The 13,874-nt window shown below is 35.9% G+C and overlaps 1 protein-coding gene across 3 annotated transcripts in view; it reads left to right on the forward strand.

The window, feature by feature from the left end:
- The window catches only part of Tab3 (TGF-beta activated kinase 1 (MAP3K7) binding protein 3), a 59,293-nt gene that overhangs the window by 15,536 nt on the left and 29,883 nt on the right, over positions 1-13,874 (forward strand). For all 3 annotated transcript variants that reach the window (XM_046425296.2, XM_046425298.2, XM_058572897.1), the window contains exons 2-3: positions 4,012-4,109; positions 9,190-9,277. The gene's annotated coding sequence lies outside the window, so the exon portion shown is untranslated. The remainder of the gene's footprint in view (positions 1-4,011; positions 4,110-9,189; positions 9,278-13,874) is intronic.

The raw sequence follows: 13,874 nt of genomic DNA on the forward strand, positions 1-13,874 counted from the left end.
AGCAAGGAATAAGTTTTATCCCCAGTGACACACTCTTAGTGACCTACTTCCTCCAACCACACCCCATCTGCCTATAGTTTCCACCATTTCCTAGTTGTCCATTCAGCTGTCAGTGTATTAATCCACACGTGTGTTCAGAACTCTCATGATCCACTCACTGCCCATATTACCCACCTCTGGACATTGTTGCACTGGGGACCAAGTAAGTCCTCAACATACGAACTTTTGAGGGACATTCAAGAGCCCAACTGTCAGATACATTTGAACCTCTGACTTCCTCTTTTAGATTGCTGAGCTTACCTTTTTGAATTTCAGTCCTTTAATGAATCTGAAAGCACTGTCCTGTTAATTCTTTGACCCTTTGAAGAAAGTCATTACTTACATTTTGTCCAACTCTGTTACTTATCTCAATGGGAGGGTTGATTCAAATTACCTCATATTCTATAACCAAGGTAGGGAGGCTTCTTGTTGGCTCTTTATGGGCAGAATTTATTTACAATGGCAGTGACTTTATCGCTCTTTTTTAAGACCTGAGACTTGTTCCCTAGTTCCATATGTGCTTTGTTTTAAAGAGTTTATTTACTCGTGTAATTATGTACATTTTTATTTAAAAGCTACATATTCTGTATATTTATATAAATGTAAGTACATTATTTTGTGATTAGTCAGCAACATTTTGAGCCTCTATAACCTTGGATAATTTTTAGACCTTAACCAATGGGTAAATTTACTGAAATGTCAGTTACAGTGGTCTAAAATGATTCTCATAATATGAAATATCTCTTAATTGCTATTGAAATTAGTATGCATAATATCAACTAAGTTTCCCCCCTCTAATTGAAAAGAATATTTTTTTAGTTATCTGTTTACCCTTATGACTTCTTAGTATACTTGTATGTGGGTATAATATATATCTGCCCTTGTGAAATAGAAGAAAGAGGCAGTTCTGATGAGATTCTTAAATTTGCTGCCGTATGAGAGCTCTCAACCTAATGAATAAATATGGTACATTATCAGTTATAAACTTTTTCATTTTATGTAAATTAATTCCCATAGGAGCCTCTGAAGTAAGTATGTGATAATTAGGTGTGGTTTTAAGCAAAGGATTAGGAAACAGGGCCTGAGAGCTTAAGTAACTTTCTTGTTGTCCCACACCTGGCGAATTGTGTATGTTCTTTGTCTATTATTATTATTACACATTTTATTTCAGCTATAATGGCCTACAGACGCTCACTGACTCCAAGTTTTATCGTTCTATGCTTTCTTCTTTCTGTAAACCATGTATCATGACCCCATGACTCATGTCCTAAAGATAGAGACAATTGGGAGAATATTTCTTCATATCCCATTCTCACTGTCCCCCACCACACCTCATTTCTAGAACATAGTCCCACTGGCTCTGAATTTGTCAACCTCTGCCCTGTTTGAAAGCTTGCTTTGTCACAAGTCTTCTTTCATCCCTACATGTATAGTTCCCTTTCCTCTCTTCAGATATGCCTCCATTTTCCAGTTCCAACAAAATTGCCTCTTTTTTATCTAATGCATTTTCTGTCTTTTATGATTAATGTCATACTTCTTTACTAACTTCATTCCTGGATACCTTCTGTAAGTCTTTGTTTTTTGCTTCTTCAATCACTCTTGATGAAATCCTAACCAAAATCTTGTTAGCTCTGTCCTTCTTAGTCTTAGGGCCAAAAGCTGACCCACCTCAGACCCCTTTCCCAGCAATAGAGTCTGTGCTCCTGTACATTCTTGTTTTCAACATTCTTGCTACTCCTTTGAATGATAGCCTCAAAGAGTTAGTTATCTTACATTAGACCTGTGACGTCAAATGCCCTTATTTAATTTGGAGCATATTCAGTTACTACATGTTTTGGGGTATAAGAATGCCTCCTCCTAAAATTTAGTATCACTCCATTTTTTTCTTGAGAACTATTTCCTTTATCCCTAAGGATTCTTTTGTTTTGAAAGTTCATTCATCAGATTTTTCCCCTGTCCTACTCACAAATCTGTCCTGCCTTGAAATGTTGATAGAACTGAATTTCCTCATGTAGGACATTTGTATCTTCACTCTTTTTATTGTTTAATCTCTCATCTTTTCTTTTGTCTGTTTTATTTTTGTTCAGTAAGCTTGTTTTACTGAATCTGTCACTACCTTTGTGAACTTTCTCATCAGGATTCCAGAAAGTGCACTTCTTCACCAGCTCAAGAGATGGTTCAAGACCGGGCATGGCCTTCATACTTCTTGCTTTATCACTTACTGTAGTTTTCAATAAATATTTAAATAAAATAGTGTTGGTATTTTAAAGGTTTTTAACCTCTGGACTGGCTGAAGAACCCTCTTAGTAGCTTTATATCTCTAGCAAATATTTTGAATATACTACTTTTTTCTCCTTAAAGGACTATAGTGTCTTCTAGTTCATTACTTTTAACTTTGTGAGCATTCCAAATATACACAAATAAAAAGTTCACTGAACTTCTGATGTTGTGGTTATCAACAGTTCACTACTTGTTTCATCATCTCCTTACTCCTTTACTTTTGCTGAGAATTTAAAGCATATCTAAGATATAATTTCACCTCTAAATTAATATGCCTCTAAAACAAAACATTTTTACATAACTGTAGTGTTCTTATCATCCACAGCGCGTCTAATAATAATTCCTTAATAACATAGACAACACTTCAGTCCGTATTCAAGTTCCCTCAGTTAAATCTCTCTTTATTCTCTTGTAAACTATACCAACCCTCTCTGCTTTTATTCATGCTCACATGTCCATTCTTGGGGTGTGTTAACTTGTTCCTTTATCCTTTGTATTTTATGTGGACTGACAATTAGAACTATATGCTTAATTACTTTCAGATTATACTTTCTTAGGGGAATAAATAAGAGTACTTGCTGTCATTTCATATTATGTCTCATCCAGAGGCATGTAATGTCTGATCATTTCACTTTTTGAATATTGCCATGATTTATCAGAGGGTTCAGGTGGACAGCTTGATCTTTTCATGAAGCTTAACTTTTCACTTAGTGTTCTTATTATTTATTGATTATGAGTAAGTGAATTAGTTACCTAATTAAAGTTTGCGAAGTTGTGATTATTCTAATTTGCTCACTTCTGGCATTATTAGCTGAATTTTTTCTAGATGGTAGAATTTTTTTTTTCCTTTTTCACTAGGGCTATTTGGTTAACATGAAATATCTAGTCAGTTCTTGAGCTATTAAAATCCCTAATTGGGAAACTGAAGACTGCTTTCCTCTTTGTAAACTAAAATGGTATTAGTTTATTTATGATTATAACAAATTAGCTTTTTTCCTTTTTCAGGGAGTTAAAGTCATTCCTGAGTGGTAGATTAGTGATTTAGTGGGCCAAATTATGGGAGAGTCTCCCAGTCCTGAGTGAGCAATTGTCATTCTCTTGAGGCATAGGATAGCAGAGAAAATAACAGTAAGAAAAGATGGTATAACTTTTTTAATGCTACTGGCTTGCAGTGAGGGTGTGGTACTTGCTTGAAGTGTGGGAATTTAAAAAGTCCTGTGCTTAACCAGAGACAAGTCAGTCTCATTGTGGAGTCATTTAAATTTTAAAGACCTAGGGCCCTAAAAAGGGCTCCAGCACAGTTTTGTAATCGAACTCATTAAATTTTAATGACTAGTATATCTTGGGAAGCTGCAGGGACCCCTGATGATTTGCCAGGGATATAACTAAAGCTCCTCTTGCTAGCTTTCTCTAAAGGCAGAATTTCAGCAAACCTTTATTGTGCCCTCTGCCATTTGGAGCTCTGCCTTAGGCATTAGAGGTGACTGAGAGGGAAGCAGGGTGGCTCAGGCAGCCAGGATAATTTTATCTTAGCATTGATTAAATATAAACTTCATTCACTGAAATTTCATGTAGGAAAATGACTGCTTGCATTTTAATGACCTTTTATTTGTACAGTGTATCACTTGCTCATGCTTTCATTTTTAAACTGTTCATAGTTGGAATCTAAAATCTTTAGTTTTCATTTTTTAGGACCGTGTCTTCAGGTTTTCTTCACTTCATCGTGAATTGTAGCACATCAGACTACACAAGGTGTCTTAGTTGAAGTTTCATCAGTTGTAAAATTAGAGGTAAGAAATGTATATATGTCTTTTTTGAAAACGAATGTATGTTGCTGATAACAAGTTTCATGTTTACACCCCTCCACTGTCTAGTCTTCTCCCCTCCGTTTACTCAAGAGTAAGAGAAAAAGATGATGTCCATGCAATTTCTTTTTTTTTTTGCCTTTAATTTTTATTGTTGGTTGTTCAAAACATTGCATAGTTCTTGACATATCATCTTTCACACTTTGATTCAAGTGGGTTATGAACTCCCATTTTTACCCCGTATACAGATTGCAGCATCACATCGGTTACACATCCATTGATTTACATATTGCTATACTAGTGTCTGTTGTATTCTGCTGCCTTTCCTATCCTCTACTATCCCCCATCCCCTCCCCTCCCATCTTCTCTCTCTACCCCATCTACTGTAATTCATTTCTCCCCCTTGTTTTTCCCCCCTTTCCCCTCACTTCCTCTTGTATGTAATTTTGTATAACCATGAGGGTCTCCTTCCATTTCCATGCAATTTCCCTTCTCTTTCCTTTTCCCTCCCACCTCTCTCCCCTGTTTAATGTTAATCTTCTTCTCATGCTCTTCCTCCTAACTCTGTTCTTAGTTACTCTCCTTATATCAAAGAAAACATTTGGCATTTGTTTTTTAGGGATTGGCTAGCTTCACTTAGCATAATCTGTTCTAATTCCATCCATTTCCCTGCAAATTCTATGATTTTGTCATTTTTTAATGCAGAGTAATACTCCATTGTGTATAAATGCCACATTTTTTTTATCCATTCGTCTATTGAAGGGCATCTAGGTTGGTTCCACAGTCTTGCTATTGTGAATTGTGCTGCTATGAACATCGATGTAGCAGTGTCCCTGTAGCATGCTCTTTTCAGGTCTTTAGGGAATAGACCAAGAAGGGGAATAGCTGGGTCAAATGGTGGTTCCATTCCCAGCTTTCCAAGAAATCTCCATACTGCTTTCCAAATTGGCTGCACCAATTTGCAGTCCCACCAGCAGTGTACAAGTGTACCCTTTTCCCCACATCCTCGCCAGCACTTGTTGTTTGACTTCATAATGGCTGCCAATCTTACTGGAGTGAGATGGTATCTTAGGGTGGTTTTGATTTGCATTTCTCTGACTGCTAGAGATGGTGAGCATTTTTTCATGTACTTATTGATTGATTGTATGTCCTCCTCTGAGAAGTGTCTGTTCAGGTCCTTGGCCCATTTGTTGATTGGGTTATTTGTTTTCTTATTGTTCAATTTTTTGAGTTCTTTGTATACTCTGGATATTAGGGCTCTATCTGAAGTGTGAGGAGTAAAGATTTGTTCCCAGGATGTAGGCTCCCTATTTACCTCTCTTATTGTTTCATTTGCTGAGAAAAAACTTTTTAGTTTGAGTAAGTCCCATTTGTTGATTCTAGTTATTAACTCTTGTGCTATGGGTGTCCTATTGAGGAATTTGGAGCCCGACCCCACAGTATGTACATCGCGTAGTCAACTTTTTCTTGTATCACATGGATCATGCAATTTCATTTGTGTAGATAATAGGCCTTAAATCAGGATGCTAAGCAGCTGCTACTCACTCTTTAGCAGTAGGAGGTACAAGTTCTTTTGATAGTTCATTTGCTATTAGAAACCTCACCAGAGAATGGAAGGTAATTTAGCAGTTGGTTTTGAATAAAAGAGGCTAATCCTGCCCAGAGACCAGATCCCTTATTGGTTGGAGCAGTGGATCTTGAAAGATATCCCCCAATAAATAGCTATCCCCCCACCAAAAATAACTGCACATGTGTGTATATGCAGATTTTCCAGCTTCCTAGTTTGTTTTTTGTTTGTTTTGTTTTGTTTTGTTTTGTTTGTGGTGCTGGAGATTGAATCCAGGACCTCATGCATTCTAGGTAAATGCTCTACCATTGAGTTACATTCCCAGCCCTTTTTATTTTGAAACAGTGTCTCATTAAGTTGCCCAGGCTAACCTCAAATTTGTGATCCGCCTGCCTCACCTTCCCAAGTAGCAGGGATTACAGATATGTGCCACAGTGCCTCGCCCAGCTTCCTAGTACTTTTTGTAATTTTTTAATTCTCAAATTTATGTTCAATATCTAAATTGAACAGATGGTTAATCTACTGTTATTATGAACAAATAAGGGCATTGTAATGATAGTTCTTGCTTTGGGCCATTGGCAGATCTGTATCAAGAAAGACTGAGAATATAGACTTTGATTTCTAGATAGTGTGTTTTTCCACCTTATGAAAATGTTCCTGCTCTTTTAAATGTCTATGTCCTAGATTATTAACACACATTGGTGCTTGTTGTAAATTAAGCACTGGACAAGATGTTATGTGGCCTGTTCAGTTCATCTTTTTAGCAAGTTTACAAACCTTACTAGCCTTCAGTTATCTTATTGTATAAAACAGAGGTTTACATTGGGATTGGGCTCAGGGTTTTCTAGCTTTAGCACTTTTGACATCTTGCGCCTGGTAATTCTTTGTCAACAGGGACTACGGACTTTAGGAGCATCCTTGGCCTCTTCCCACCAGATGTCAATAGAACCACTCTCCAGTATGACAACCACAAATGGCTCTAGACATTGGCAAATGTCCTTTATAGGGCAAAATCATCCTGGATTGAGAACCACTGGGTTAAATGATGTATTAGAGTTCCTTGCAGCTTCATAATTCTGTTGTTTTTATTAAAACAAAAACAAAACCTTCTCTTTGCAATCCAGCTTAGATGTCATCTCTTCCATGAAGTTTTCCTCAGATTGCTTCCTCTTTGTCCTACCTTAATTCTTTTTTGAGTACTTATAGAATTTAACACCACTCTTCTATAACTACTAGTGTGTTTCTCTCATTTTAGGGCATGGGTCTCCTGTATTTCTCAGCTCAGATTTTATTATGAACAGTGAATTCAGGAATATCATCAGATTAGAAATTGTTAAGTAAATGGTTTCAAATGGCATTTTTGTTAATCTTTCAAACACTTCCACTAGGAAATTGCCACCAAATTTGAATTTCTGGGTTAATGAAACCAATTACCCACTTTTTTGATTTTTTTAGATAGATTAGCTGACAGGAGCTTCCTATATGTATGTGAGAGATCTACACAAACACATCTAGACTGAGAGAAAGAAAGTCACACAAAAATTCATAACAGAGTTGAGCTGTTTCAGTTTTTTATATCTAGAGGGCTCTAAAATAATTCTACTTTATTAATTACTTAGCTTCCATCTACTCAGAAATAAGTAAACAGGAAAGGTAGTAAATATTTTTTGTGGTTTTTTTTTACATACCTGTCACCTTACATTATTCCTCACCATATTCTAAATATTTCTCAAAGCAACCCAGAGTAGTAATACATTTTAACCATGGTCTAGTGCATATGCATATACCTGAAACAAGATTTTTAAATTAGTATTTATCGTTACTATGTATGTAACATTTTGATGCTCTTTTGTTTCTTTCCTTTTTTTTCTTAAAGAGTGGGCATCAGGGCTGGGGATGTGGCTCAAGCGGTAGCGCGCTCACCTGGCATGCTTGCAGCCAGGGTTCAATCCTCAGCACCACATACAAACAAAGATGTTGTGTCCACCGAGAACTAAAAAATAAATATTAAAAATTCTCTCTCTCTCTCTCTCTCTCTCTCTCTCTCTCTCTCTCTCTCTTTAAAAAAAGAGTGGGCATCATCAGTAAATTTATTATATAATTTAGTAAAAGGTCACAACCCAGCATTTGAAAAACATTAAGTAATAAAATGTAGAGATGATCTACCTCTGGTTTATGTCACTAATAGGTTGTCCTTTCTTTTTAAATAATGTCACTTAAGAATTGACCCAACAAAGATATTGTAACACCTTAACCAGAACAAATTACATTTCCAATTAAAGTCCTATATTTTGTCATTTATTTTGAGTATTTAGTATGTACAAGGTAATGTCGTCAAAAGAGTATATTTGGTTCTTGTTCTCAAGATTTATGTTGATAAAACCTAGAGGAAATTAAGTTAATAAATATATTGTTTCAAGTCCTAAAAGAGGTAATAAATACAAAGTGATCTTTATAGGTGTTAAGAAAGGGAGAAAGCTGTGCTAATTGAGGTTCATGATAGAAAAATAACATGATTGTGTGATAGATTTTGCATTGTCATATCAGAAAGTGGAAAAAGATATTATGCATGGTAGAAACAGTATTCAGATAGGTGTGCAGTACTTTTGTCTCATACTTGAAGTTTATTTTTTGTATAATAGGATAAAGTGAGAAGTTAACAAATACTAAAAAGGTATATAAAATGCTGAAAATATAGGTTATAAACAGGGTATGTAATTTTAGCTCTATGGTGGTTGTAACATGAAGTTTACCCAGTAGATTAGTTAGAAACTTGTATGCATGATAGCTCTGATATAAGCCAATATTTACCCTAAAATGATAACATTAATATTGAATTACTAGGTTTACTGAGATTGCAGATAACCTCCAAATGGTGGAGGGAGTATGCCCATCTTTCAAAATAAGTGAATAATTTTACTATTCTATATAAATTGCTTTTCACGGGACAAAAACAATTTGTATAGTATTCAGCCTTTAAAAAATGTTATATACTATTTCACCTATGCAATTACAAACTATGTGCTTATGTCATAGGCTCAGGCATAATCATTTGTAAATAGAATAGGAGGCTCAGCATGTAAGTTACAACCAAATGCCATAAAAACCTTGAGAAAATAAGCAGTAGACTATGTTTTTGCCTTTTTGATCTGTGACTTTCTTCTATGGAGTATATAAAATTTAATTACTATGGAAGATTTTTTTTGGGGGGGGGGCTGTGAATTGAACCCAGGGCTTTGTGCATGCAAGGCAAGCACTCTACCACTGAGCTATGTCCCCAACCCCACTATAGAAGATATTTTTGATCTAAAATGATCTAAAAGAAAAGTGGAAGATTTCGCTTATGATGATACTTGGGAAAGAGCCACCAGCCATAAAAGTGTGGTCTAGCATTCTGTCTGCTGTTACTTTAAGGCACCAGAACTTTACTAGTTTTTGTCATTTTCCATATTGAGTTGGGAAATTAACAAAAAGATAATTATCTTTTCATTTTTGCAGATTTGTAGACTACTGAAAAGAAGGCATTTTCAGAGCCAGAGATGTGAACTTAAAAACTCCTGGGCCAGGGTTCACAGACCATATTGAGGTATTTTTTTCTTCCTAATTTTAAACACTTTTTTAAGTAACAGTTTTATTTTTACAGCAAAATTGAGAAACTGGTATGGAGAGTCCCCATAGATCCTATACATAATTCCCAGTATTATTAATACCCTATGTTAGCTTGATGCATTTGTTACAATTAATGAACCAATACTAAACTATTTTAATTAACTAAAATCTATATTATTTGGATTTTCTTAGTTTTTAATCTGATATTTTTTGGTGTGTTTCAAGATTACATGTAGGAAACCACATCACATTTGGTTATTATGTCTCCTTAGGCTTCTCTTGGCTGTGACACTTTCTTAACTTTCCTTGTTTTTAATGACCTGGACAGTTTTGAGGAGTACTGATCAGGCATTTTTAAGAATATGCCTCAGATGGGATTACTTAGATGTTTTTCTCATGGTTAGAATAGAGTTATGGATTTTTGAGAAGACCACAAGATTAAGTGCCTTTTGACATTCTTATCCCATCACATCCAAAGTACATACTAACAACAGTGCACATTAAGAAGTGGGAAGGTATGCTCCTCTTCCTTGGGTAAATGATCCACATAAATTATTTGGAATACTTCAGTGTCAAGAGAGAGATTCATCTTCCACCTGCCCATTTACTTAACCATTTTTTTATATCAGTATGGGTTTGTGGATATTTATTTTACAGCTTGAATTATAATCTAATACTATTTTATTTGTTTTGATGTTCCAGTTTTTCCCGCTTTGGCCATTGGGAGATCCTTCAGTTGTTTTGTCATGTCCCCATGAGCGTGGATTTTTTTTTAATTCTTTTTAGAAATACATGACAGTAGAATGCATTTTGACATATTATACATACATGAAGTATAACTTATTCTAACTATGATCCCATTCTTGTGGTTGAAATAATGTGTAGTTTTGTTTGAGTACTTCCATATTCTCTGGTACTACAAGATGCTTCAGGCTTATCTTGTATATTTCCTGACCCAGTTCTAGAATCAGCCATTTCTCTATAGGGCCCTGGTTCCTTTTATTAGAGAATGCTGTTAGAAAACTGGGGCATTGTTCCTTCTTGCCTTTCTTGGCTGGAATTCTGTGCGTTTGCTACCTACATATTTATGCATATCTATAAATATTTCTGTGTATAGGTTGCAATTGACAAATAAATATTCATTTGGGGTGGTGTTACAGTTAAATGATATCTGATTATGCTTCTGTTTCTTGGGGGTTATATTTAATTTGAAAATGTTTCAGTTCTATTTTAATATAAACATTATTTGGGTCTCATTTCTCTTTTTAGAATGTAACAATATGAGATAGATGTAGTGAATATTGTGATGATTTCAAAATGGTTTCCACTGTAATGAATATCCTATAAGATGATTGTTTTTGAAATTATTTGGAACGTTGCTGGGCATGGTGGCACACGCCTGTAATCCCAGTGGCTCGGGTGGCTGAGGCAGGAGGATCGAAAGTTCAAGGCCAGCCTCAGCAACTTGGGGAGGCCCTAAGCAACTTGGCAAGACCCTGTCTCAAAATAAAAAATTTTAAAAAGCTTGGGTGGGGCTCAGTGGTAGACGGCCCCTGGATTCAATCCCTAGTACCAAAAATATATATATATATATATATATATATATATATATATATATATATATATATATATATATTATTCAGAAGACTCATTTAGGGAAAATAGCAATTATTATTTCCTAACCTGTTGTTATTTGGTAGCACTCTTAATATATGAACAAAAAGTAATCTTGAAATTGGAACTCTAACCCTCTGTCAGTGAAAGCTTATGCTCCAGTATCAGCCACAGCTTGTTGCTATTTAACTGGAAAAATTCATAGTCTAGTACAAATATTCTTCTGTTTAAAAGCAAGGCTTGCTTTATCCTGTCTTTAATAGTTATGACATTGTCAGATTTTTACCAGGTAGCCAGCAGTACAAGAGAATAATGGTTAAAAGTTTAGACTTCAAGTTTGTGTTCTAACTTTGCTACTTGTTAACATTGTGACAGTAGGCAAATTTTTTTTACTGTCTCTGAGTCTCAAATTTCCTCACTTATATAATGTGAATGATATTATTAGCTCTCTCATGGGATTATTTTGGGGATAAAATGAGATAAAGCACTTAGCACCATTATTGGTATGTAAATATTATTTAGTTAATAGTATCTAAAATCAAATCCTCCGAAACAGGAAAACAATGGATAAAATTCAAAGCTTTATACTGGTATACATACTTGTTTTAGTTCAACAGTTATTACTGGGCTAGCCTAATCAGAAAAATGAATGGTTTTTTCATTTATTTATTCTTAAAAGTTCTTCAAAACAAGACACACTTCAAACCTGTGAGATGGCATCTCACCAATGTTAACATGATAGCAGTGATTATGAACTATTATTGCCATTAGGGGCTGCATGGGGCTTCTGGGATTTTATGGAAGGGGTCCGGGCAGCAAATTCCTTTCCTTGTCCTGAGACAATCTTTCATAATTATGCCCCAAATTATTGCCTCAATAGTATGTCTTTGGACACATTTGACTAAACTGATACTTACCATAGTGTCTTTAAACCTCTTTTAGAACACATTTCTGGTGTGACAGACCCAGCAGCTGTGTAAGTGAATGAAGCAAGGCCAGGCCTCAGTATCTAGGATCCCTAGGGAGTGTAAGAACTAGGCAAACTGGAGCTGATTTGGCCTTTCTAAAAGGGGAGTGGTACCCTAGCTTCAACAAGTTGTTGCCAGTAGTTGCTAGATGGTCTGAATTTTCAGAAAAAAGTAGATATCTAAATTTTTATGTGAAGTTTTCTTATTTTAAAATGTAGCTCAACTTTTTTTTTAAACACCACCAAGTCCAAACCAGGCAGATCTGTAGGCTGTGGGCTGGATTTGGCCCACAGACCATTGGTTTGCAACTTCTGATATAATTATTTTAGGAAGTGAGCTAAAATTCTGGCAGAGGTACAGCACTCTGAGCCGTAATGGCACCATCCTATGTATTTGCTGAGCTCAGAAAAGGCTGTAGAAACAAAGCACTTAACTGTCCACGTCATTTTCTCTCAAGTGTGGGGAATTGTGGTATCAGAGCAGACCTGTAGGGGAACTTCCTCTGTGGGTGGAGAAATTCTTTGGGGAGAAATCCTAGCAGCTGCATTTTCAGAAGCAGAGCCCTCTCTGCCTTGTGGTGCTAGTACTCCTGAATTAGGAGGTGGCTGCACAACTGACGGAAGCCTCCATGATGCCACTGCTGAGCCTAGTATCTGGTCCCTTCAGACATTGCCTTGCCTTCAAAAATTAGAGTCCCCACAAAGCTGACAAGCAATGATGGCTCAACCCTGCAGAATCTCTTGGTTCACTTGGCCCCGAACTATACGGTGATCGTAGGGCTTAAACCTTCAGTATTTCTTCTTTCTTGATCTAGGGTTACTGCCCACACAGCTCCACATTCCATCTGGGCTTCTTTGGTGGGGGTGTTTCAAGGGTGTCCCAGGAATTTGGTCACATTGGTGTAGATACTGTTTGAGTCCTCTGCCTAGTTTTAAAGTGTCAAACCATCATTCAATAGTTTTAATATTGGGTTAAAAATAGCCCACTTTAATGTTAAAGTCAGTGTGTATTTTTCATAGTAACTGGTGCATAAATTGATATTTATGGATAAGAATAGAGTGTGTGCTTTGATCTGCATTGTGGCCAGATCTGTACAACACTATATGACAGACAACAGTATTTTCATTTTAGTTGTTTTCTATGGGACTAAACACAAAAATATAGTATTTTACTGTAAAATGTTAAGTGTTTTTAAAGGAAGCTGACTTAACTTGTTGACTGGGATATTTTCTGTTTGTAAGCTGTTGACTTAACCTCTTTGTGCACAAAAGGGAAATCACTCTTTAAAACATTTTAATGTTATATAATGTTTAAGAAATTAAGTTTATTTGAGTGTTATAATGTACTATGAAATATTAAATGATTATCCACGTCAATCAGTGCTTATGTGAGTGAATGTAGAGGGCAAAGTGCCAAAAATAAGATTACATACATAATCCCTTAAGGAAAATATCTTTATCAATTTTTGTAGGGAGGGTACTGGGGATTTAGCCTAAGGGCTTTACCACTGGGCAACATCCTTTGCCCTTTTTATTTTATATTTTGAGACTTGGATTTGAGTGTCTTACTAAGTCGCTTAGGGTCTCTCTGAGTTGCTGAAGCTGGCCTTAAACTCACAATCCTCCTGTCCCAGCCTCCCAAGTTGCTGGGATTATAGGCATGTGCCACCACCCATGGCTCTTTATCAGTTTAGATCCTATTTGTTGTGAAAAGTCAGCCTACTATTAATCATCTTTTCAGATAGTAATCATCTTATGGGTGTGCAAGTTGTTGGCTTTGATTTGAAAGATTCTTTAATATGATTTTTCAAATGTACATATAAGGTAACTTGTTCCCTTTATAACTGTTTTTTGTGTGTCCTGAAAAAGCTAAATTTATTTGTTAAAGAATTCCTTCCCCCTCTCAACCCTCCACCTCCTCACATACCTATAACTCTTTATTTGGATGATAAACCAATGAGGGTTTGCTGTGTTTTTTTTACCCTGCCAGTGA

Source organism: Marmota monax, unplaced genomic scaffold (assembly GCF_021218885.2).
Source record: "Marmota monax isolate L192 unplaced genomic scaffold, Marmota_monax_Labrador192_F-V1.1 WCK01_AAM20220418_F8-fsc00075, whole genome shotgun sequence".
NCBI lineage: Eukaryota > Metazoa > Chordata > Mammalia > Rodentia > Sciuridae > Marmota > Marmota monax.